We start from the raw sequence: 23,251 nt of genomic DNA, 5'->3' as shown, positions 1-23,251 counted from the left end.
CAGACCCCCGTACTGCCATTCTTCCATGCTCAGTGCACTTGGTTTAGGGCTGAGTTAGGACTCCCTGCAAACAGTGTTCATGTTAATGCTGTTCTCAGCTGACTGACAGCTGGTGGTGTGAAATCCTCCTGCCTCAGGTGGGATTACTCTGAAGTTCATGGCTCATGCTGACTTCCAGAGCCGCCCCTCTGATTAGACCCTGGACCCCCAGGGCACTCTCTACTGTCTCCTTTCTGCCCATTGCCCTGACTCCTACTGACGGTTGCTGCCGTTCTCCAGTCAGTGACTTGCACTCAAATCCTTTGCTGACAGTCCATTTCAGGAGGAATCCAAGAAAACACTTCTAAAACCCAAAGTAATGCATTTTCATAATATAACCCTAAGCAGCTTTAGGGTTAGTCATTTTGTACAAATCTATTTGTGAACATCACAAATGTTTGACGGTTTTATTGTTCCACCTTCTGTGGAATTTAAATCAAGTAGCAATTCTTATCAGAGTTATCTCACAGATTACATTACGATGTATAATAATCTCACAGATTATGGAGCAAAATCCCAATGTCAATAGTGCCAGGCATGAAGGGTGCATCCGGCCAGTTAAAGCAGGGGAACTTGCTGACTACACTGGGACCTCTTCTTACTCTAGGTGTGTAAGACAATACTGCACGTGGTCCTGTGTGACCTGTGACCTTCCAGAAGACATCCAGTCAGAGATGACATGGGGAGAGTTTCAAATCCTGTGACGCTTCATGTGCTTCATGTTTGCTTTCCCCAAAATGCATTCCCAAGGGTTATGAAAAAGGTCAAGACAGATGGTTTGAAAGGTTATTTACTTCTTCCTCTGATATGTGTGGTCCTTAGACACTTGTCACTAAGCATTATTTTATTTAATTATCAAATTTGACTAGTTTATCTCTGAACCTAATAAGGTCTTTCTTCCTTTCAAAAGATTCTTTTCCTTCCCTCTTCCCCATAAACCAGTAAAATACCATTTTACTACACCAGACAAAAGTCTTGGTTTTAGTCATCTTTTTTCTGCTTTGACCCAAAGACATGACAGGAACAATTAGAGAAGGAAGGATTCATTTGGGGGCTCACAGTTTCAAAGGTCTTAGTCCATAGGTGTCTGACTCTGTTGCTCAGGGCTGCAGGTAAGACAGGACATCATGGTGGATCAGTGTGGCAGAAGGAAGCAGATCAGAACATGGCCACCAAGAAATAACACACCCCCAGTGACTGACCCACCTCGTCCAGCTACACCCTACCTGCTTAAAGTTAAGGCACTGATTAAGCAAGCTAAGGCTCTCATAACCCAGTCATTTCACCACCTAAGCTTTCTTGCTTTGTGTCACGCATGAGCTTTAGAGGGACACCTAATATCCAAACCATATCAGCCTTTTTAAAAATTCTGAATACTTATTCTGAAATTAATTTCATCTAGTTATGAAAATGTTTGTTTCAATAAGACAGAGATAATAAGAAGAATTGTAGGTGAATTTCTCAGTTGGAACAAAACTGGTTTTCTGTTTGTTTGTTTTTCTATCTTTATTTAGAACTTTTGGTCAATTAGATCAACCGTCACAAAATTATCTCATACTTGAGATTTTAGTATATGGGTACACAAACTAAGTGACGTAAAACATCTTGCAATCTGAGTAAGGTTTTAATTGTTTTTTTTTTTTTTTTTTTTTTTTTTTTCATTTGGTTGTGGAATAGGGACCTCAGAAGGATGAAGAAGATAAAGTTTGCTGGCTTTTTTTTTCACGAAAGCCACCCCATGAATGCCAAGATCTGGATTAGATGCTGCATTTTCTGGGTTCCTTTCCCCTGCCTCCTTCCCGCTGATCAGTTTTGTATTAGACCTTTATGTTTTCATTATAACCTGGCAGCAAGAGCTCCCTTAAATAGAAAGAGTGAATGAAGGCAATTTTTTCCATTAACAATATATTTCCCTTTGGGGTCTCTGGCGCATTATTGTTCTTTTTTTTTTTTTTTTTTTTTTTTTTTTTTTTTCAAGGAGCAAAAAAACCCCAAGAAAACAGTCTTCAGTTGTAAAGTATATTTCAGATCCTATCTGAAAGCCTTAGGTTTTGTTTTCTTCTTATGAAAACATCTTAAAATATTCCTGCAAATGAGTACAATTTGGAGCAACCATCCATCCATACACGAGCAAGTACTGTGCTAAAAACATACTTCTTTCTAAGGTGCATATTTCCCCAAATAGTCAATATGGAAAATCTGGAAGAGTTGAAGTTTCAAAGAAGGGTCAAATATTACTTAAACATATTTTTGGACTAATTGTATTCTGTCTTGGCACAAAATATTACATAGCCCAGGTGTATCTATTTATTGGATCTGTCTGCGATATGTAATGCTTTAAGATACACTCACACACACACACACGCACACACACAGACACACACACACACACACACATATACACACATATATCTAGACACAAAGACATATAATATACATGTGTAAAACATATTAATCTTCTAAGACTATATGTATTATATATATTCAAAAAATACTTACATATGTATATATGTGTATAGTATATTTTTAAATGATCAGCAAATATGTTAGGATAACATGTAGGATAATCAGTTTCTCCTTTCTCTTATATCAAGTCCCCAAACTGCATTAGCATTAATCAGTAGGTCAAGGGTCCAGTGGATGCTGGGCTGTCATCTACCATGTCCCTGACAGTTTCTACTCTGAGAAAAAAATGTGTGACTTTGGCTTTTGATGTAATTTGCCCAGAATCAAAGTGAGGAGAGAGTGGAGACTGGGATTATGCCCAACAATTCTCAGAAATCCATTACTCTTTGCACCATATCATGTGAAAAGATGCAAGCATGTTTTATATTGGGTTGTTCTTTTAAATCCATTAAATCCATTCATTAGTGTAGCACTTGATATAAGGAACATGTAAAATAATATCCTAAGCCAATGTTATGTACTACTTCAATTTCTGTTAGAAAGTAACATATGGATAGAAACATAATCTCTCAATGCACTTCAAACTCAAAAAGTTCCTTTATAATGCTAATGCGTGGTAACTATTATGGACAGCGCCATTTAAAATCAATAGTGACTAAGAGTTTTAGATATGCCAATGTGCATTTAGCAGATCTGTAGGCAGCAAACACAGACAATGGCATTTTGGATGGATAATGTTGTGTGGATGGCCTCTCACTGCATAGAAAAGGCAAATTCCTTTCTTCTTCTTTTATTTTAAGATTCTGCCAACAGGTCATAAACTCAATTATCTATTGTGATGAAAGGACAGAGGGAAGGGGAAAAAAGGGAAGAAAGAAGCAGCTCTCGGTATCACACTGGGTTTAAAAGGAGAAATAGCCAATAGAAGTCATTTACAAATTAATACTTTGGTTCTGCACTTATCCAATTGGTAATTCTAACCAAGAAAATTTCAGAAAGTTGAAAAGTATAAATGCATAAATTAAAGATGCTCTGTGTGTTACCAGGAACCTCCAGGGGAATTAGCTGTGGACTTAGCTTTTCCTGACCCTGCCTCTTCCTGCCAAGCCAGGGTCTGTCAGCTCATCTGGGGACAACCAACAGTCACAGAGGTAAGTGTTCAGAAATAAACACATTTCAGGAAAGGTTACTTAATGGCTTTCCATGGATTTCAAAATCACTTTCCAACTATGTCGGGCCAAAAAAAAAAAAAATTCTGATAATTTATGTTACCCAGATGTTAAGAAATCCAACAGCTTTCACTACTCATAAATTTAACAGCATTAAGCACCTGCTGGCTCTAAGCAACAACTCCTGCCAAGAAGGAAGGAAGGAGCTTTGCAATGCACTAATGGGCTCCTTCCCTCTCCATCCAGAGGAGTTCAGGGCTCATCCCTCAGCTTCACACCCTCCCATCCTCCTGCAGAGATCCTGAAGCTCCACTCCAAGAGCAGCACCATCTACTCTGCCAATTCACACTGGCTGCCGGAATCAGAGTGGGGGTGTGGCTATTTCTAAATCTCAAGGAACCTTAGCTGTTAGCTAAATGAGTAAACATGAAAGGCATCAGAGTGAGTTTAGAATAAAGACTAAAGCTTTGCAAATAGAATAAAATTATAAAGTTTCATCCTAACTTTTCTAACAATGAAAGGCTGACGTGTTCTCAAATACATGCAAAACTTTTAAAACTATTTAACTATTTAATCCAGAGTTTGATATTTCTCTTTTGCCAAACTCATGAACACTTGTTAAAACTGTTGGATAAAGGTTTTATTTTCCATTTCATTTCTCTGATGGACATGCTAATGAGCATCAGAATGGAAGTAATAAAGACATCTGAAATGGGTTGGATCCAAACCATATGAAAGAGCAGGGACGGTACTAGAACTGGATCACACTCACAGCAAAGAAGTCATAGATCTATCATTCGGAGGTTTGCAGAATTTTTATTCACATAATTGTCGGTTGGATCTAAGCCTTCCTCTCTATTACTCTAGTGTGTCTAACATTGTGCCTTTCCATACTGTCAGATTTACTGAATAACAGTAAATTTACAGGCTACACCACTTTCAGCGGTGGCAGTTCATGGAATACTTGTGGGTCACCTGGTAGACATAATCCAGGCAATCACAGGCTCTTTTATTTCAACCTCAACTACTAATGCCTTTAGCACTCAAGTCACACATCACACGTTATATATGTATATATGTTGCATGTTGGCTAAGAAAGGGTTAAGGCAACCATGTGGGTTCAGGAGGCTGAACTGAAACAAAGACAGAGAGAAGATAAAAAATGCAAAGGTCACTGTAGATGCCAGATAAGCCTATGAACCAGCCTAAATGTGTTTAGGGTGCAGAGATCTCAAGCACAGGAATGTATTCCAGCCAGGGTCCAGATTGAGGGCAATTTCAGAGTGTTAGCCTAAGATGTCAGCTTGGAATGGGCTGAACTTGATCACCATGGGCAGAAGAAACTGTGCTTTGCTGAAACCCTGGGACAGAGATTTGGAGGTTCATCGTGGGGGCAACTTTCTGAGCAAGGCTCATGACAAGTGACCAGGTAGCATTGTCAGGGTTCTGCTATGTCCAATCTCAGGCTACTCCACATATTATGGGTCTTGATTGAGAAGGTCACATCATCTGGTGGTCTGGTATGTTCAATAAGCTCATGAGCTTGGTGTTTTCTATGTGAGTTTGATCCCCCCATGCATCCATGTGCTTCTGTTTAATTCGATGATTTCACAGTTGGTAATTTTTATTAGCATGATTAATTTATTTGTGAGGTTTTGCCTTATGGTTGTGCCTGTCAGATGGTGGTCATTTAATTGCATATACAATGTGTAGAGACATTCCACCTCAACACCAAAACTCTAAATGGAGAAACTCATGGCAAACTACTGCTTAAAAAATGAATTATGCTCTGTCTGAGGACTATTGTTCTATACATCATGGAATAGCTCAGAGCAGGGTACGGCCTCTCTCCTCATGGACTGCCTGCCCTTCTGACTTTGCCATTCATGATCCAAGCCTACCTCTTCATTCTGATGTGCTTTACCTTTTATTTACCAGTATTCTCCATTTCCTCATGGAAGGATATGTTGGATTCCACCTCCTAAATATTTGAATAAGATTGCAACTTGAAAACACTTATTTCTTAGAGACTGCAAGGACCAAACCATTTATCCTCCCCTCTGTATCTTTACCATTTGTTTGGCCAATGGAGTGCAATACATAATGTCCTTACTGGTCTTTCTGTGCAATGAGAGTGACAGTATCTGTCTGGTTCTAATAGTCAGAAAAGCAAAAAAGTAGCTCTTTTTGTTTTCTTCTTTTTTAAAAATGAACAGGTTAGTTGTACATATTAACTGATTTCAGCCTGGTATTTCCATACATGTGTACAGCATGCTCTGATTAATGTCAAGCTCCTTTTTTTCCATCCACCTCTCAACACATACCTTTCTCAATTGCTAGCAATCAACTTTCAGGTAAAAAATTTTCAGCTTTCACATAGGAGAGATAACATACTTTTGTTTCTCTGTTTTAGACTTATTCTACTTAACGTCCTCTGGTTATATTCATTTTGCTGAAAATGATGGATTATTGTAGAGAGAGAAAAACCAAATGTAATGAGATAACAAGAAAGAAAAAGATGTAATATCTGTGGGGAGCAAATAGACAAATTTTCCTCTGAGAGATTGTCAATCTGCTTGTCAATCATAATAGCTAATATTTTGAATGCTTACAATATACTGTATATTATACTAAGCACTTCATGTGCATTGTACTTGTTAGTTTCTTATAAATCCTGCAAAGAAACTGGCTCTGAGTGGTTAAATGGTTTGCTCAGGAGCACACAGGAGGGATCTGAAACCAGTCTGCTGTTTCCAGCATGAGAACTTTTAATGAGCACTTGGTACTGCCTCTGAATAAGGAAGATGTGGACAGTACTTACATGTACTAAAATACTTTCTTTCACCTATTCCATTTCTTCACAGCTGGAACTTTGATGATTTGCAACTGGTTGAAGTAGCAGCATCCGTTCTAAGCGTAGCTCTCCAGTGTAATGAGATATGAGGAGACTGCGCTGGCAATGTGGTTATTTAATGTGCTTTTTCAGGAGAAGCTTCTATATAAATTATCATCATTAATCATTCACAGAAAAATGAGCACTGAGTGGGGTGAAAATTCTGAGGAAATGTTATCTTAGGTTATTAAAATGTAAGCAGATTTGTATGCTCAGGAGTTATAGTCATGAGGGAGAAAGGTATAACAGTCAGTGAAACTCAAGTTAAATGGATACTACTAGTAAACCTTGAGAAAAAATGAATATTAATTTTAAGTGGATGCTGTCAGGCTGTGAATTCAAAGATTACTTTAGGAAGAGTTTAATAAAACTGATAGGAAAATACAAATCCAATTAAAATATAATAGTAAGTATACATTTCATTCCAGGCATACATATTACCTCTTCTAACTCCATGTTGGCCACTGAAATAGACTATGATTTGAATGAAACACAAAATGTTTCTATTAAAAAGAAATAATCAGAGGATACAATTATATAATTTTATGAAATAGGAAAATATATGCCAAAAAAGTCAACAGAAATTGAAGAAGTATGCAGAATGTGAAATCATTATGAAATAATTTTTCAAAAAAGCAACACAAATAACACATATTAGCAACCAAGTAGCTCAACATTCTTAGAGTAAAATTAAGGTAGAAAGATAAGGAGGTGGTAGAAATAATCAAAGAAATATGGAAGAAAATTCCCAGAGCTAAAGATAATTCCCAATTAGTCTTGAGAATAAAATATTCACTGATTGCTTATGAGGATGAAGAAAAATAGCCCTGTGCCTTAACATAATTCCAGTGAAGTTTTTGAATCAGGCATACATAAAAATTCTCAGTAGTTCTTTAGAATAGATAAATTAATCTAGAAAGGACTAATTTTCACGTTGCTGTTAATTTTTTTTTTTGTAGTAACACTAATTATGAGGAGCCAATGTCTTCAATATCTTCAAATTTCAGGAAAATTAAGTGAATTTGTAATTATAATTTTGGAGACCAAGAGAACAAATAATCAAATGCAACAAGATAACTTTTTTCCAACATATAAAAAATTTCAGAATTGTATCCCCATTAATTATTTTTAGAGAAATGAAGGAAGTACTCCAGCAAGATGGGTAAGATATTTTGAGAGAGATTTCCATGCATGTCTTTCTTCTATAATAATGTGGCTTGGCCATTCCACAATGTATACATGTGACAAAACATCACACTGTACTCAGAATTTTTAAAATGATGTGTCAATTAAAATTTAAATAAAACTAAGAAGAAGATGGTGAGAGGGAGCGAGAAATAAACGTCTGTGTTCACAAAACACATGTAACAATCATGCTTGTCAATCTGAATCTTTTAGGCATCAGAGCCCAAACAAAGCAGAAATGCAAGAGATCTGGGGGTGATACCTGTGAAAGATAGAGAAGTAGGGAGCAGGAATTTGTCTAGAAGCTAAAGGCAGCAGTGCTGTTCTGATACCTGCAAAAGGTTAACAGTTAGAAAAATGATCAGGAAGAGTCTCAGACATGATGTAGATTAGAGAAGGACTCAGACAGTCCAGTGGAGTCTTGGAACAAAGATCTCACTCAGAAGGGTCCAGCATTGAGTGACAATGGCCAGGGGCCATTAATGAACCATGCTCACTCATTGCCTACACTGCCCAGGGAAAGCATGACCTCAGCTTGAAAGTGGATCCCAAAAGCAGGGTGTCCAGGTTTGACAGCTAACTGCACCCCTCACAGCTGGTTTTGGTGGACAGAGGTCTGAGCAGGTGCCTCCAAACCATCCCTACCATGACTAGCTTAGGCAGGAGCCCATGTTACCAGCCACTATGCTGTGTTTTCTGCTTAAATCGCTGGGTAATCATTCAAAATGAGGCAATTAGAGAGAGTCGATATGAAGAGAATGAAGATTCAATGTACTTTTCTATCTTGGTGTTGGAATTTCTAAAATTTCTCTATTGGAGAATAGTCTTGATATTATGATATCTTATCCTAGAAAAAAATAGCAGTATCCTATAAAGGAAAGAAAAATACTTATCTATAGAAATCAGGCTACAAAATGGTGATTTTAGCATGCGATGATTAGTATGAAATGGGACAATGTATACATAATCTCTCCTGTATGTATTGGTTATGTTTAAAAGCATCCATACACAAAATCCTAACACTACTTGCCTAAGAGGAAGCAAATTATATAACTGAAGCATAAAAATGGGGGAGAGTTTTTCAGTATGGGCTTAGCTGAATTCCAGGTCAATGAAGGCACAGCTATATATTATGCAATAGTTTGATAACTTTAAGATAAGTGATTATACAACATTTCTGGCACTTGGCATCTTGTTCTGCATTACAAATAGAACATTCCAGAAGGAGATTTCACTTCCTACTACGTGTTTTTCCACAAACTCACTGTTCATACTTGAAGACACAATCCATAGTTTTTTCTAAATACACCTTTCCTGTCTCAGTATCCTTCTATTATCCAAGGGTAGAATGTGTAAATCCTTTCTCCGTCCTGTCCTAGGACCACCTGTTGCTAGATTCCTCTCTACCTTGTCGTCTCTCCCTCTCTCTCTTTCTCTGCACAAGGATAGGCAGCAATATGTCATACCCCAAACCTTCTTTTACCTACACACATGTACAAGTGTCAGCAGTGCAGAAAGAATCCTTGTCTCCACAACTCCTGTTGTGCATTGATTACTCCGGGCGTCCTTACTTGTGAGTAGAGACGTACTAGTATTCCACTTATGCCTCATAGACATGTCTATGTGCAAAACTTAATTTTTGATACAATTTTGTAAGCATGAGAATTGGGGTTGTATTGGTGATATAACAGGCAGGACAGGAGTTGGCAATTAAGTTGGCACCAAAGAAAGTGTGTTTACATCAAGACAATGCAACTTGACATCCTCAAGTTTTTAAAATTTTGTCCCATTGTGCCAGATCTGGAATATCTATAAAAAACCTTAAATTGAGCAATGAATATACTGCTTATGGTCACTTTAAAAATAGGTATTGTTTTTAGTGTTTATCTTTTGAGGAAAATAATAGGTAAATGATAAGAGAGTTTGAATATATATATATGTATATGTATATTCCAACATATAGATATACAAAAAAATTACATAAAGGTTTTATAAGCTCTGGATTACCACTTCTGACCTATTTTAATGCTCCTGTGTCAATTTCATTGAAAAAGTCACAGATTTGAAAACTTGGGACTTAATAGGTTAAAACATCATGATTAGGTCATTAATAAATTCTTTTAAAACACTGCAAGGACCCCTACTTACTTACGGATAACAAGAAGCAGCATTTTACCGTAGTAGTGACTGTATTGCGAACAGGACTGATTTACCTTATTGCTTTGAGTCTTTGATTTCCTTCATTATACCCCCCCAAATTCTAGTATTAAAAATATGCTTTAAACCAATGAACTGATTTAAAGGGGAAAAAATAAAAACTATTAGAATTTCAGGTACTAGAACCAGAAAGGAATTTGAATGACAAGAGCCAGTTGGAAGAACTCTAATTCCTTAAAAAATCCTTCAAATTTTGCTTTCCATACCTTCAATACTTCAATACACTTGTAGACTTAAATAATAATCCTTGGGAAAGTAATGCTTTCCCCGAGTTCCCTCCTCCAGAAAGAAAGGAACTGGAGAATTGCCCGGAGTATATTCAGCCCTGATGAGATGACCTATCTCATTTAATTGTTCTTTGGGTAAGACTTTTTTTCTGTGTTCACTTACTTGCTTTGTTCCCCAACAATTAATTCGTTCTCCCAAACCATTGATATGAGTATCATAAAATAGAATTTATAAGAGTTCATCCTCATATGGGGAAACAGATAAAGCATTCCTTTAAAGAACCTGAGATTTCCCTTGCTGAATTTTTAATTAATAACAAATCCACAGCAGGAGCTTCAGGGCCATTGGTGTCATTGCTCTGCTCTACTTTGCCTTCAGATCGGAGCAGAGACATCTGGCGAATGCCTGGCTCCAGTGGTGTTTCGCTTTCTCCTCTCAAGTACGTCTAGCGGTTTCAAATGATTTTTTTTTTTTTTTTCCCTCTGATTTGAACTACTTTGTCCGTGCTTGCATCCAGCTGTACCTAGATAACCTTCAGATATTCCCATTAAAGCAATACGGTCCAGTCCATGAGACAAGCTGGTGAAGAGATGACCTGTATTGTCACAGCTTACCCCACTGAGAAGGTGCTTTGGAAGCACCTTGCCAGGTATGGGCTTTGGGGAGAAAATTCACTGCTGTAGCGGAAAAGGCGCGCCTGGTGGAGCAAAACTGTTCGCACTGAGACAGGAAACCAGCCACCTCACCTCCTCTTTCCTCTTGTTCCCCACTGCACAGTCCCAGCGATCTCAAATGCCCTAATATGCAGCAAGAATTCCCCAAAGCAGCAGTGCAGCAGGCCACCAGGTTGCTAAGGATGTCCTTCCTGAAAAGTTAGGTCAGGCCTCCTATCTGTGTGCTCCTGGAAAGCACTATGACTTTTATATTGTGGGCCCAAAAAAAATTATAATACAGTCAATATGAGAAATTTCCACTGTGGTCATGAAATTTTCAGCTCTGATCAGGCACTTAAGATGCTAAGACTGACAATTTGGTTCCCAATTAGTAAAGAAAAAACATGCATAGTTACACACACACCACACACACACACAACACAGAGTTGTGTGTCCCTTTATGATATTTTATTGGGGAATTTTGTCACTGTGTAAATCATACAGTGTACTTACACAAACTAAGATACCCACCATGTCACTAAGTGATGTAGTTCATGGGACCACCACTGTATGTTTGGTCTGTTGACAGGAATCTTCACATGGCACTTGGCAGTATGCGTACATGAACACATGCAAACAAATCACATATGCCATATTTTTTTTCTACAACCCTCCAGAAGAGAGAGAAGTAACTACTTGGGAAGATTTGCAGCAGCAGAACAAGGGTGATCTACATTGTAATTTCAAAATGCAACAATATTCCCTGAGTTTTCCACATTAACACAAAGCTGTGTTTTACAAATAGGAACTGGTGAGACTGATACTTCTAATATGTTATTTTTCCTTTGCAAGAAATACTGCCAGTTTGCCCCTCCCCCATACTACACAGGACTCACACAAAACAAATGAGTATTTTCATTGGACTGTGTGTTTCTGAAACACATTGCATTTAGAGTTTCTTTTGCCAGTGGGTTTTTCAACACATTTTGCATATTTTTTTTAATACAGAAGACTCATCTTCATCTATTTGCACCCTGATAAGCCAGAAAAAAATGCAAGCACTAAAACTAATTTGAAGCCAATTAGTAATCAATTGAAGGAGGAAAAAAAGACAAAACGTTTCAAACTGTTTGCAAACTCTTCCATCACTGTTTTTCTGTTTACAATATGGGTAAGTAGGTCCCTGCATTTTTAACAGTTAGAGATGATTCTGTGGTATGCGGGGGGTGGCATGCATGAAGAAAAAGTGAGGTGTGTTTTATTTATATTCTGTCAGATTTCAGTTTCTTGAAGACAGCCTTCCTACGCAATTGATGCTGAGTTCTTTAAGCCAAACCTAACTGAAACTTCAGATATGCATTTAATCATAACACTTGAAATCCAATCTCTGTTCCTTTTCCTTTTTCTTTGTAAAAAGTCATTACCAACATATTGACTTTGAACCCTGGGGACTTGAGAAACCCGCAAAATTTGGAACAAGGATAATAGATAACAGGTTTTTGTGAGTTTGCCTCCCTCTTGATATAAAGAAAATGAAGAGAATGAGATTAAAAAAGAGAAATAAAAGTGACAAAGGCCCAAGCCCAATGACCTCATCATTCCACAAATTAGTCTGGCTTACTCTCTTCAATGGAAAATGTTTTAGAATTTCTGGAGACAACTAGCTATATCTTTCTTTGTGTAGGAAATGGTCATCATCCGTGACAAAGCACAGTTCTTGTGTGTGATGATTTGTGCCAGACAATAGCAACCTGATTCACGAGGGGAGTTGTTAAATGATAGGTAATGATTTTTGAGAAATGTGTGCTAATATTGCTTAACTGATTACCGAGGAGGACTTGGCCAGTCTGGCTGCATTCCTCATTCTGACTGTGGCTGTAGGATGTTTTAGTATTGGCATTGTCAGGCAGCTCCATCCCAGCCCCTGCCATGCCTCATTGATTAGTTTCAGACTATTAAGACATAGAATTCATCGGTCCATTTTCAAGAAATATTAGTTTTCTGTTTTCTGTGGGGCCGAACTCTTCCTGCAGGAAATAGATAGTGAAGGATGGAAGGGTGGCAAATATTTCAGGAGCTAAAACCAAATAAGGGACTTTAAATAAAGATAGGTATCAGAATGAGTTCACATTAGTCCATGAGAGGTCCTCTCTTCCTTGGAAACACTCCTAGTTTTTGCATTATGAGATATTTTGGCTATTGGTAATAAGTCTTCTCCTCAGGTCACCATGCACCTTTTTTTTGGCCATTTAGTTACTTCACATAGGCTGGGAGAAATGTTTATGCAGTGGTATTTGAAGTGCAATCTAAAAGTTCATAATCAAATATTTCACTCCTCGGAGATACTCAGATTCAATCACTCAGAGATAAATGCTGAGAAAGCCATGTTTAAACATCATTCTTAGCTTTCCAGTAGAATATAATCCTTTTTAAAGGCTCTTTGGAACACTGAGAAAAAAATTCCCCATCACCTATAAACACAACAGCTGCATATAAATCAGGTAAACAGTCCATCTAAATGAATTGCATGGCACAGCAGCAGAAGGAAAAAGAAAGAAGATTTAAAATAGTGGAAAGAGTTTTCTCTGTTCTGATTTAAGCACTGTTGTTTTCTATGGCTTCCACCCTCTGCCTTCAATTTCTGATTGTATACATATTTTTATCATCTTAATCCAAGCATAAAATAGGTCTGTAGTGATGTCAGAAAATGCATTCATTATTTTAGAATGAGTAGTATCTTAAATATATTTAATTTTTTTCTTATTTTGTGATTTTAGCACATTTCCATGATAACACCGAGGGTTCTTTTCTTTACACACTATTTGTTTTTTGGTGTGAAGTACAAGACACCAGAGAAGTCAATGTGGGAGGTGTAACTGGTTTCCAGGAAGTTCTTCTAAATCAGTCTATTTCTTGCATTATGTTTGAGCTTAATCTTTAATTCCTTTGGTTCCCAATTCTATTTTATTCAATTACTTGTAATAAAAGAGTAAGGTAAGATTTCCAAGGACCCAAGCAGTGGAGCTTATGTCAAGAAGAGTTACTGAATTATTTCTAAAGTTAAGAGAGAAAGACAGAAAGGGAGGAAGGAAAAGAGGGACGGAGGAAGTTAGAAAGCGAGGAAGCAAGGCAAGGAGAGAATTTGAGGCAATAGGAAGAAAATTTCCTACATTTTGTTTTAACTGCATTATGGACGTTTTATTTTTGTTGGTCTTTTTTTAAATGTCATGATGATATAAAACTAACTTTACAAAAAAAACAAAAAAGAATTTATCATATCTTCCTATGATACGACCTTTTATTATGCATATTTCTGGCCAATAGTAAAAGACATTTTTTTCCTTTCTTGGAAGGAAATAAGATTGTTTTTTACTGAAGTTTTAAGGTTATTTTAATCCACATTAAATTAAACAACTATTACTTATCACTGAGTATAAAATTCATAATACATGATTTTCTTCAGTTCTGTTGTGATGTCTTGGCTTGAGTGCCTCAAATTCTTTTCTTTTTTTTTTTTTAAACCTTAATGAGCTGCTTTGGATAAAACAGTTTGTGCTTGAAAATGGAAGTTGTTTGCATTTTCAGTATTGGTGGGTATAATATCAGTTTTGCTTCCCTGTTAAGGAACTCCAGAGCACCTTGCTCCATTCACTGCCTGAAGTAAAAGGAAAAGGCATGATTATACTCATTGTAAATGAAGATGTCTGGAGAGCATGAGCTTTAGGTAACATGTTAAATTAAGATTGTCGGATGTGTATTTAATTAAGATATTTAATTTGAAATGTCTGTGCTCTTCCTTAATTCCAATTGATTATGAAGAATAGATATCTTGAAAATATTAAAAAGGCGAGTAGAGGAAGACATGGTCTGGCTGACCTCAGGAGTTTCCGTAGGGTACTGCCCTTGTCAAAAAGAGGAGGCATGAGTCTCTGCCCCTCCTGGAGTGCTCTTCCCATGATCTGAAGATGCTGTTCAAATGCTAGACTCCTGTACATATGGGACAAATTGACAATCCCTCTTAACTGACTAATGAATAACCGCCCTCAGAGTCTCCAACTTATTCATTATTTTTACTTATACCTAATAAAATCCTGCTGTGACTGTCTATCAGAACACTGTTTAATGTCCTAATTAGCAACTTCATTGAGAGTCTACTGTTTGGAAAGGATTATATTAGATGCCCTAAGAGTTGGAGAAAATTATTTGCAAGTATTCTATTCTTGAGTAAATTATAGTCTAATGAAGGAAACACACATACAGTAAATGACTACATACCAACGAGAAGATGTGTTAGGAATGCCAAATAATTGTGTGAAAGTTTAATAGATTTAAAGGTGTTGATAATTCTGTGATTTTTTTAAATGAGGGACTTTCTGGCCTAGATTTTGAAAGGCAGCCACAGATAGGAAGAGAAGCAATAATTTACTAATCTCCTGCAATGTGTCTGTAATGCTTCTAAGGGCTATTCACAGATCGTATCTTTTGTATTACATCACTGTGACACAGTAGGCAGGGCCCTGACTCACCATCAAGGTTCTTTACCCAAAGCAAACTGCTTTCAACAAATGTTTTCACCAATGACCAGGTTCAGGACTCCTCCCCCGAGATTCCCAGCAACCTGAGCATGCGCAATATGCCTGAACTTGACCCATTTATGACCTTCCAGGGGCTGTGGTAGTGAGCACGTTCACCACCTTTTGTGAGTCTGTGGTAGTTGAATCCAAGGCATAGAAGATCATAGTGTCCCATGCAAACCCTGGGTGCCCAGAGCAAAGAACAAACATGTGCAGAAATCTTGGGATCCTGTGCAAGAGCTAACTGTGTACTTGTATCAGCCCACCTTTTTATCTGTGTAAGCTCTACTCCCCCTTTCTTTGAAGAACAAGTCCAAGAACACTTAACCCATGTAATGTCTCTCTTACCCCAGACATAAGCATTACTCAGTATGTGTATATATATATATATATACTGAGCAATATATACTGAATTATATATATATACATATATATATGTATATATATATATATATATATAATTTCTTTGTGATTTCTATCTCAAATTGAGAGAAAGAACCCAAGACTAAGCTGTTCCCAATCGCTGGAAACATAAAGTGCTGAAAAAAATTACTTATATCTCCATTTGACAGATGAGGAAACAGAGGCACTTAGTGTTTAATTCCCACAGTTAGGTAGTGCAGAGCCAGGATGTGGAAGTCAGATTCCCCACAACTAACTCTCTTGTATTTTAGAAAAGCAGAGACCAATATGGGTAAACATAAAAAGAATTTCAGGAAGATTTCAGTGGTGGAAGAAACTGGTCCAGCACAATCATATTTCAAGGAAGTGATCTGAAGAACTATAAATGTAGACCCAGGGGCCAAGGTGAAGATTTCAAAAAGTAAATTATGCTGCTGATGTTTTGTCCAAAGAGAGTCACTGGAGCCTCTAGTTCATTGCTGAAGTGAGAAACAGTACTTTCCAGCGTCTGTTCTGCCAAGGAGGGGGTTAGGGTTAGGGTTAGGGTTAGGGTTAGGGGTTAGGGTTAGGGTTAGGGTTAGGGTTAGGGTTAGGGTTAGGGATCTTATACAAAATGCTACCACCCATTATTTTCTACTGCCAGTTCTGTTAATGTGATGCTTATGATACCTGGATTTTACTTGTTTTAAACTTGATCCAATTATTTTCTTTTTATCTTTTGAGTTACAGCTTTCAATCATATTTTGGTGGTCTCTTAACAGAAAGAGAAGCCATTTGGGGTCTTGGAAAACTGAAAATCTGGAATGAAATCTGGACACTGGTATTTACAGGTCAGAGGAGATTGAGTAAATTACTTAAGCTTCCTATGATTCAATTTTCATCATCAAAAGCAAGGACAGCAACAGTGGGATTGGGTAGATGCTCAGTGCATGGTGGCACTGCGCTGGGGACCAGATGCACACATTATACTCCTCTCAGGACATGTCCCTGGGTCCCTGTTGGTCCATATGGCAAAGAAGAGCAACACAGCAAATTACCTCCCCACGCTTCAAGAGTAAGTAAAGGGTAGAGCAGGGATTTGATACCACTTCAGTCTGATTTCAGAGTGTATAATCTTGTCTATTATGCCACATGGGCCCTTGGTCACTTGCTGGTTGAAAATGCACAATCTCCAAAAATAACTTTGTTTAGAGTGACTCCCTGATGCCTCCACACTTACTCGCAGTGGACGCTCTGCATCTCTGCATTTTACTCTATCTAACTTCTTCCCCTGCATTGTGTACCTCCTCCGACTTCTTCCTGAAGTGCTGACTTGATCATATCATTGTACCGCTCAAAATCTTTGAATGGTTTCCTACTTCTTGTTACCTAAACAGTAGTGCAAAAATCCCTTGATACAAAATCAGCCCTCACAGACTGCTCTGCCTTTATGACTGCGCCTCGCGCCTGTGGACACAAACCTCCTCCCCATCTGGTTAGCTCTGATTTCACTGGTCCAAACTGCCCTTGGCCTTTTGATGGGCAAGCCTTATCTTCTGTTGCTTCTACCTCAGGGCATATCCTCTCTTCCTATTTCTACCCATGTCAGAGGAACATGGCTACCAAATAAATGGAACTTATTGAGTCATTCCGAGTAGGCTAGAAGATCCATCAAGACAGTGCTTAAGTTGTCATGGTCACCAACCACTGTATTCCCATTACTCACCTGGCATAGATAGATACATACATGGATCGATCAATCTATTTAATAAATATCTCTCCAAGGTCCATGTGTTAAAGTCTTAGTTCCCAGAGTGGTGCTCTTGGAGGGTGGTCGAACCTTTAGAATGTGGGGCCTAGTGGGAGATAATTGGGGCACATGCCTATTATGGGACTCTGATTTCTTGCTCTTCTTCTTGTCTCCTGGTCATGACTGAACAGTTTGCATTGCCACATGCTCACCACTATTGTCATCTAGCATGCCCACTAGAGGCCTGAAGCAATGGATCTGCCTAATCTTGCACTGGAATCTCTGAGACGATGAACTGGACAAATCTTTTGTTTTATAAGTGACTTATCTCAGTATTTTGTTTTAGTGACAGAAAGCTGACTAACATATACACATACACACACACTTACTAAATGAATGAATGAACAGCCAACTGTCCAGAATTTTGAAGACTGCATTAATTTACTTTAGGACATGTTATTCTAAACCTCACAAGGGCTCCACTAAGTAGGTTATTTCTGTTTTCAAAAAGATGAGCATCAGAGAATCTTAAGAACTGTGTTCAAGGTCACTTGACTCTCAGGTAAATGTTCTCCAAAGGTGTAGGACTCAAAGGGAACCTTTCCACAGTGTGCCAGGCTACATCTCCCAATGTGGCCATGTCACCATGTGGGACGATGCTCCTTCTGGCTGTCAAGTCCCTCCTATTTAAATAACTATGTAGACTTGAGGTCTTTTGGGCAGCCTCATAGTTTAGCAGCTGAGGATGCTGTGCAAGGCGTGGATGTTCACTTCATCACTTCAGGCCACGACATTTACACAAGATCAAAGCACCAAACACACACACACACACACAACACACACACACATTTTCCCTCTGCATTCTCACTTATTAATTCCATGCCTGAAAATGAAAAACGAGACTTCTTTCAAATTAGTCCTGATCAGAGCTACAGTTTTAGTTCACCAACACTCAACAGGAAGTAACCACAGCCATCACTATGAGGGTACCACACTCACATCCCGGGACTCTTTACTCCTTTGCTAATTTAATTTTCTTATCACCTTTTAGAAACTGCTGATCTAAAGAAGAATACAAAGCCAGAGGGTTGCATAAAACTGGGGAATGGCTTGATATCTCTAGAGGCAAGGGTCAGAGACAAAGAATTCTCTTTTCCTTCCAGATGACAAACTGAGGACCCAAAACCTGCCAGGCACACAAGACCCCATTAGATTCTCCTAGGTGGAGAGGAGAGGTCATACTGGCCCTGATGCTCATCTCAGGCAGAGAGGTGTGGTTTGGGGATACAAGCAGTCTTTAACCTAATTAAGAAAAAATAATTTGCACATTCTGGAGACCACACCAACTGTTTCAAGAAGCAGGTCAATAGAACATACCCAGTTTGGAAAAACCCAGAGCACAAAGGGCATCAGAAAGTCAACCATATGGCAGGTAGATCAACTCACATAGAAACAGCTGACTGCTTAAAAAGTAGAGGCCACCAAAGTGTTTGACAAAAGGTGCTGATTTTTTTTTTTTTTTTTTTTTTTAACAACAAAAATCCATTAAAGACACGGGAAAAGAGAGAGAGAAAAAGGAGGAGCGCAGCTCACTGGCAGGCACAAACATAATTACAGCTATTACATTTTTTTCCTAAAGTAGTTATTTGTGGTGCCTCCAACTCTAATGTGTTTTATGCTGCAGCCTGTTGTGACTGGGGCGGGCTGCTGACATTTGCAAGGTTCCATTGCTATTAAAAAGAATGATGTTATCAGGACGAAAGCAAGACGACAAAGCAAAATTAATTAACACCGCCATCTAACAAAGCAAAACAAATTAAAAGATGGTTGACTTGCATTGCGTGTTTCTAAAGGGTGACTGAGGGAAAACCCCAGCTTTTAACTCCCTGTGTTCTGAGCTTAGGGGCAGAGCCGAGTGGGCTTCAGGGTGACTGAAGGAAACTGTATGTCCATGTTGCCACGCAGGCACGCAAACAGGTCAGCCATTCATACCCTTCACTATGAAACCGTAGCGTTTGCTTTCTGCATAGAGGGCAGCAGATGGAACACTGTAGGGGATGTTTTCCCTAAATCTGCATTGCCTCCGAGCACACTTACGAGAAATATTATTAGTTTTGCCACACATTGAACATAAACGAGGACAAACCAGCTGGTAAATTTTAAACCAATTGGAGTTCACAAGGTCCTCAGATTCTGGGGGAATCTGTGGCAACGAGGATCTGTCACTTTGCACATGCCAGCATCCCGAAGAACAGCTACAACAAGTCACTTGAAACAACCACAAGACAACGGTGACTTTTTAGAAAAGTCCCTGATGTGGTGTAGCAATGAATGTGTTCCTGAGTGGTTACTGCTGTCAGTCATCACATGGGGGCTTACAGGGCACATTCTCTGTGCCCAGGATGGTGCCACATGTGTAGTGGGGCATCTGAGAAATACAAGTCATTGCCTGTGAGAGTTTATACTCTAGTTGGAATGGTAAGTAATGGACAGATGCAACAAACACAAGATAATTGTGTGTGTGTGTGTGTGTGTGTGTGATATACAGCTGTCTCTCAGTATCCTCTGGGTCTTTGTTCCAGGACCCCTCCCCTCTCACATTTCAAAATGTGTGTATGCTTAAGTCCCTCTGTAAAAGGGTCAGTATTTGCATAGAACCTACTCACTATTTCTGTCTGCTTTACAGCATCGCTACATTACTTACAATGCAAATGCAATATCAATGGTTGTTATACTGTATTATTTAGGAATAAAAACAAAGTTTGTATATGTTCAGAACATTTACAAATACTTGGAAATATTTTTTCAAATGTTTTCAATTTGTGGCAGGTCGAATCTATGGATGTGGAACCTGCAGATATTTGAGTGCCGGCTGTCTACACATATGTACATATCAATATTGTAAGGAGATTTTATGGATTCACTTATCAAGAGATATAAACATCTATAATACCAGATCTAATGAAATGTTTATTTTTTTGGAATTAACTGATTGCTTCACATTTCTAACATTCTATGTTCCAAAGTTCTTGAGTTCATATTATAGTATTTCACCATCACATCATAACTGAATAATTGAATGAAGGAATGAAAATGAAATTTGCAGTCACCAATTAGCCATTGATAAAGTGAAGTTAAACTGCCCATGAGGCCAGGAGACTAGCAATTGGTTACAGTAGTGCAGAAATCGTTGATTTTTTCATAAAATTGAGTCATTGTGGGAAGACGCAGATGGCTGTGTACTGGCAATGTCAGAGAAAAGTTTGCAGAGGAGAAGGAAGCATGAAAGAGGAATGAAGAGGAACTCTGGATAGTGGCCACCAGCCAATTCAAAAGGTAGAATTTGACTCTCTACCTGGGGAGCCAGCGTTAGGAAGGGTTCCAATCAGATGCCATCATCGGCTCCCCACCTTTGAGGCTAAATACAACTCTATAACCCTGGAAATCATTCAACAGATTATCACAATGGGATTCCAGTGGGTGGATAGGAGATGACTGGACAGAAGCTTGAGGACCTGGGAAAGACATCAGAGTGAGTTCCTGATTTCTGTGCATACCCTGGATGCAGCAGGCTGGGCAGAGAAGAGGCTTATAACAGGGTCTGCCGAAAGGTATGGAAACAAGCAAGCAAAGCCTGCTCTGTTTGGCCAAAAGACTAGGAAGGGCACAGATCAGGAGAAATCCAGCAAGGAGACCCCTCCTTGAGCAACACCTGGGGCAGTGAAGTCCTGAAATCCAGTATCAGAATTTCCTTGCAGAGACCCAACCTCCTTCACCTGGACCCAAAGCAGCGACAACAGTAAGGGTATCCTACACCCTAGGCAGTGTCAGGCCTGAGAGAGGCCCCTGTCCCAAATCAGGGCAAAGCTGACAGGATCCCACCACAGCAGCAGTGACCATGGTTCAGCATTTCCTGAACCTGTCACTCAACGGTTCTGGGAAAGGCAGTGTCATTTGCAGGAATAAATCAATTATCCCCACTAGAGCCAGAAAAATGAAACTGACCAGAATTGCCTGGCAAAGCTTCATGAAACTGAACTGTCATCAAAGTAAGCCAAGGCCGTGGCACACACCTATAGTCCCAGTGGCTCTGGAGGCTGAAGCAGGAGGATTGCAATTCAAATTCAGCCTCAGCAACTTAGTGAGACACTAACAACTCAGTGAGACCCTATCTCTAATAAAAAAAAATATATTTTAAAAAAGGGCCGGGATGTGGCTTAGTGGTTCCTTGGTACCAAAACAAAAAACAAAACAAAATAAAAAAAAAGTAAGCCAAGACCTATGCACTAAACCTAAACCTAAAGTCACTGCCAGCTGAAAAAAAAATTTACATAAAATCAAGAGTCAAAAGTGTCCTAATTTTAAATCCAAAAAATCCAGGAGATATACATATTATATATATACATATTAATATTATATATATAAAAATTATCATCCATTTACAAAGACCATGAAAAACACACTTGAATGAGATAAAACAAAACAATTAGCCAACGCTATTGTGACTCAGTTGCTGGAATTACTGGTAGTATTTAAGTTGGTTTTCATACAATCCTTTCAACAATCACAAATCCTTTTGAAGCTCCTAAAAAAGTAAATGTTAGCCAAGAAATAAGTGATAAAAATTAACCAAGCAGAAACAGACATTATTGCCTCATGTACATATAATGTGCATGACCAACGCTATAATATATACAATCAGGAAAATGAGAAATTATACTCCATTTATGTGTGATTTATCAAAATGCATAAATGCATTTTACTGTCATGTACAACTAATTAGAACAAATAAAAAATCAAATATGAAAAAATAACTGGAATAAAAACTTTCTGAGTGGACTGAAGAGTAGAGTATGTGTGAGAAAGAACAGAAGCAGTAGAATTTGAGGATGCATCAATAATTTTTCATTTTAAACAACAGAGAGAAAATAGACAAGAAATAAATTGCACTAACAACTCAAGGAATTGTAGGACACTGGCAAAGAGCTAACATTTGTGCACCAAAGGATCATGGGGTTGAAAATATATGTGAAGAGAACATGAATTGTCTCAATTTTTGGGGGGGTGTTGGGATCAGTATAGGGATTGAACTCAGGAGCAATTGACCACTGAGCCACATCCCAGTCCTATTTTGTATTTTATTTAGAGACAAGGTCTTACTGAGTTGCTTAGCACCTCGCTTTTGCTGAGGCTTACTTTGAACACATGATCCTCCTGCCTCAGCCTCCCAAGCTGCTGGGATTACAGGCATGTGCCACAGAGCCTGGTCATTGTCTCAAATTTTGTGAGACATTACCTTTCAGATTTAAGAAGTTGAGTGAACAACAGATAAACTAAAAAGAAAAAAAAATGTTTTCAATAAGACACAAATTAAACTTAACCAATTCAACTGAAAATCAAAGACAACTAAAATGTTTTAAAAACTGCCAGAGAAAAGTAGCACATTATTTACAGAGAAACACTAATTCATACAGCATTGAATTTCTCATCTGAAAGTGTGAAAGCCAGAAAAACGTGTCACTACACATCTTTCCAGGACTGATTAAAAAATTATCAACTCATAAGTGTATATAAGCTACAGAAATTGTTCTCCAGATATGAAGGGAAACTGAGGACTTTCACAGAGGAAGAAAACTAAGAGGTTTGTCACATGCAAATGATAATAGAAGGTAGACAGGGTCTTTAGAAAAGAAAGAAAAAGAACAGGTGAAGTTAGGAGTAAATGTTATAGACTCCCCTTCACACTGAGATTTTTA

This window comes from Sciurus vulgaris, assembly GCF_902686455.1.
Source record: "Sciurus vulgaris genome assembly, chromosome: 7".
Lineage (NCBI taxonomy): Eukaryota > Metazoa > Chordata > Mammalia > Rodentia > Sciuridae > Sciurus > Sciurus vulgaris.
This window is presented reverse-complemented; position numbering follows the sequence as displayed.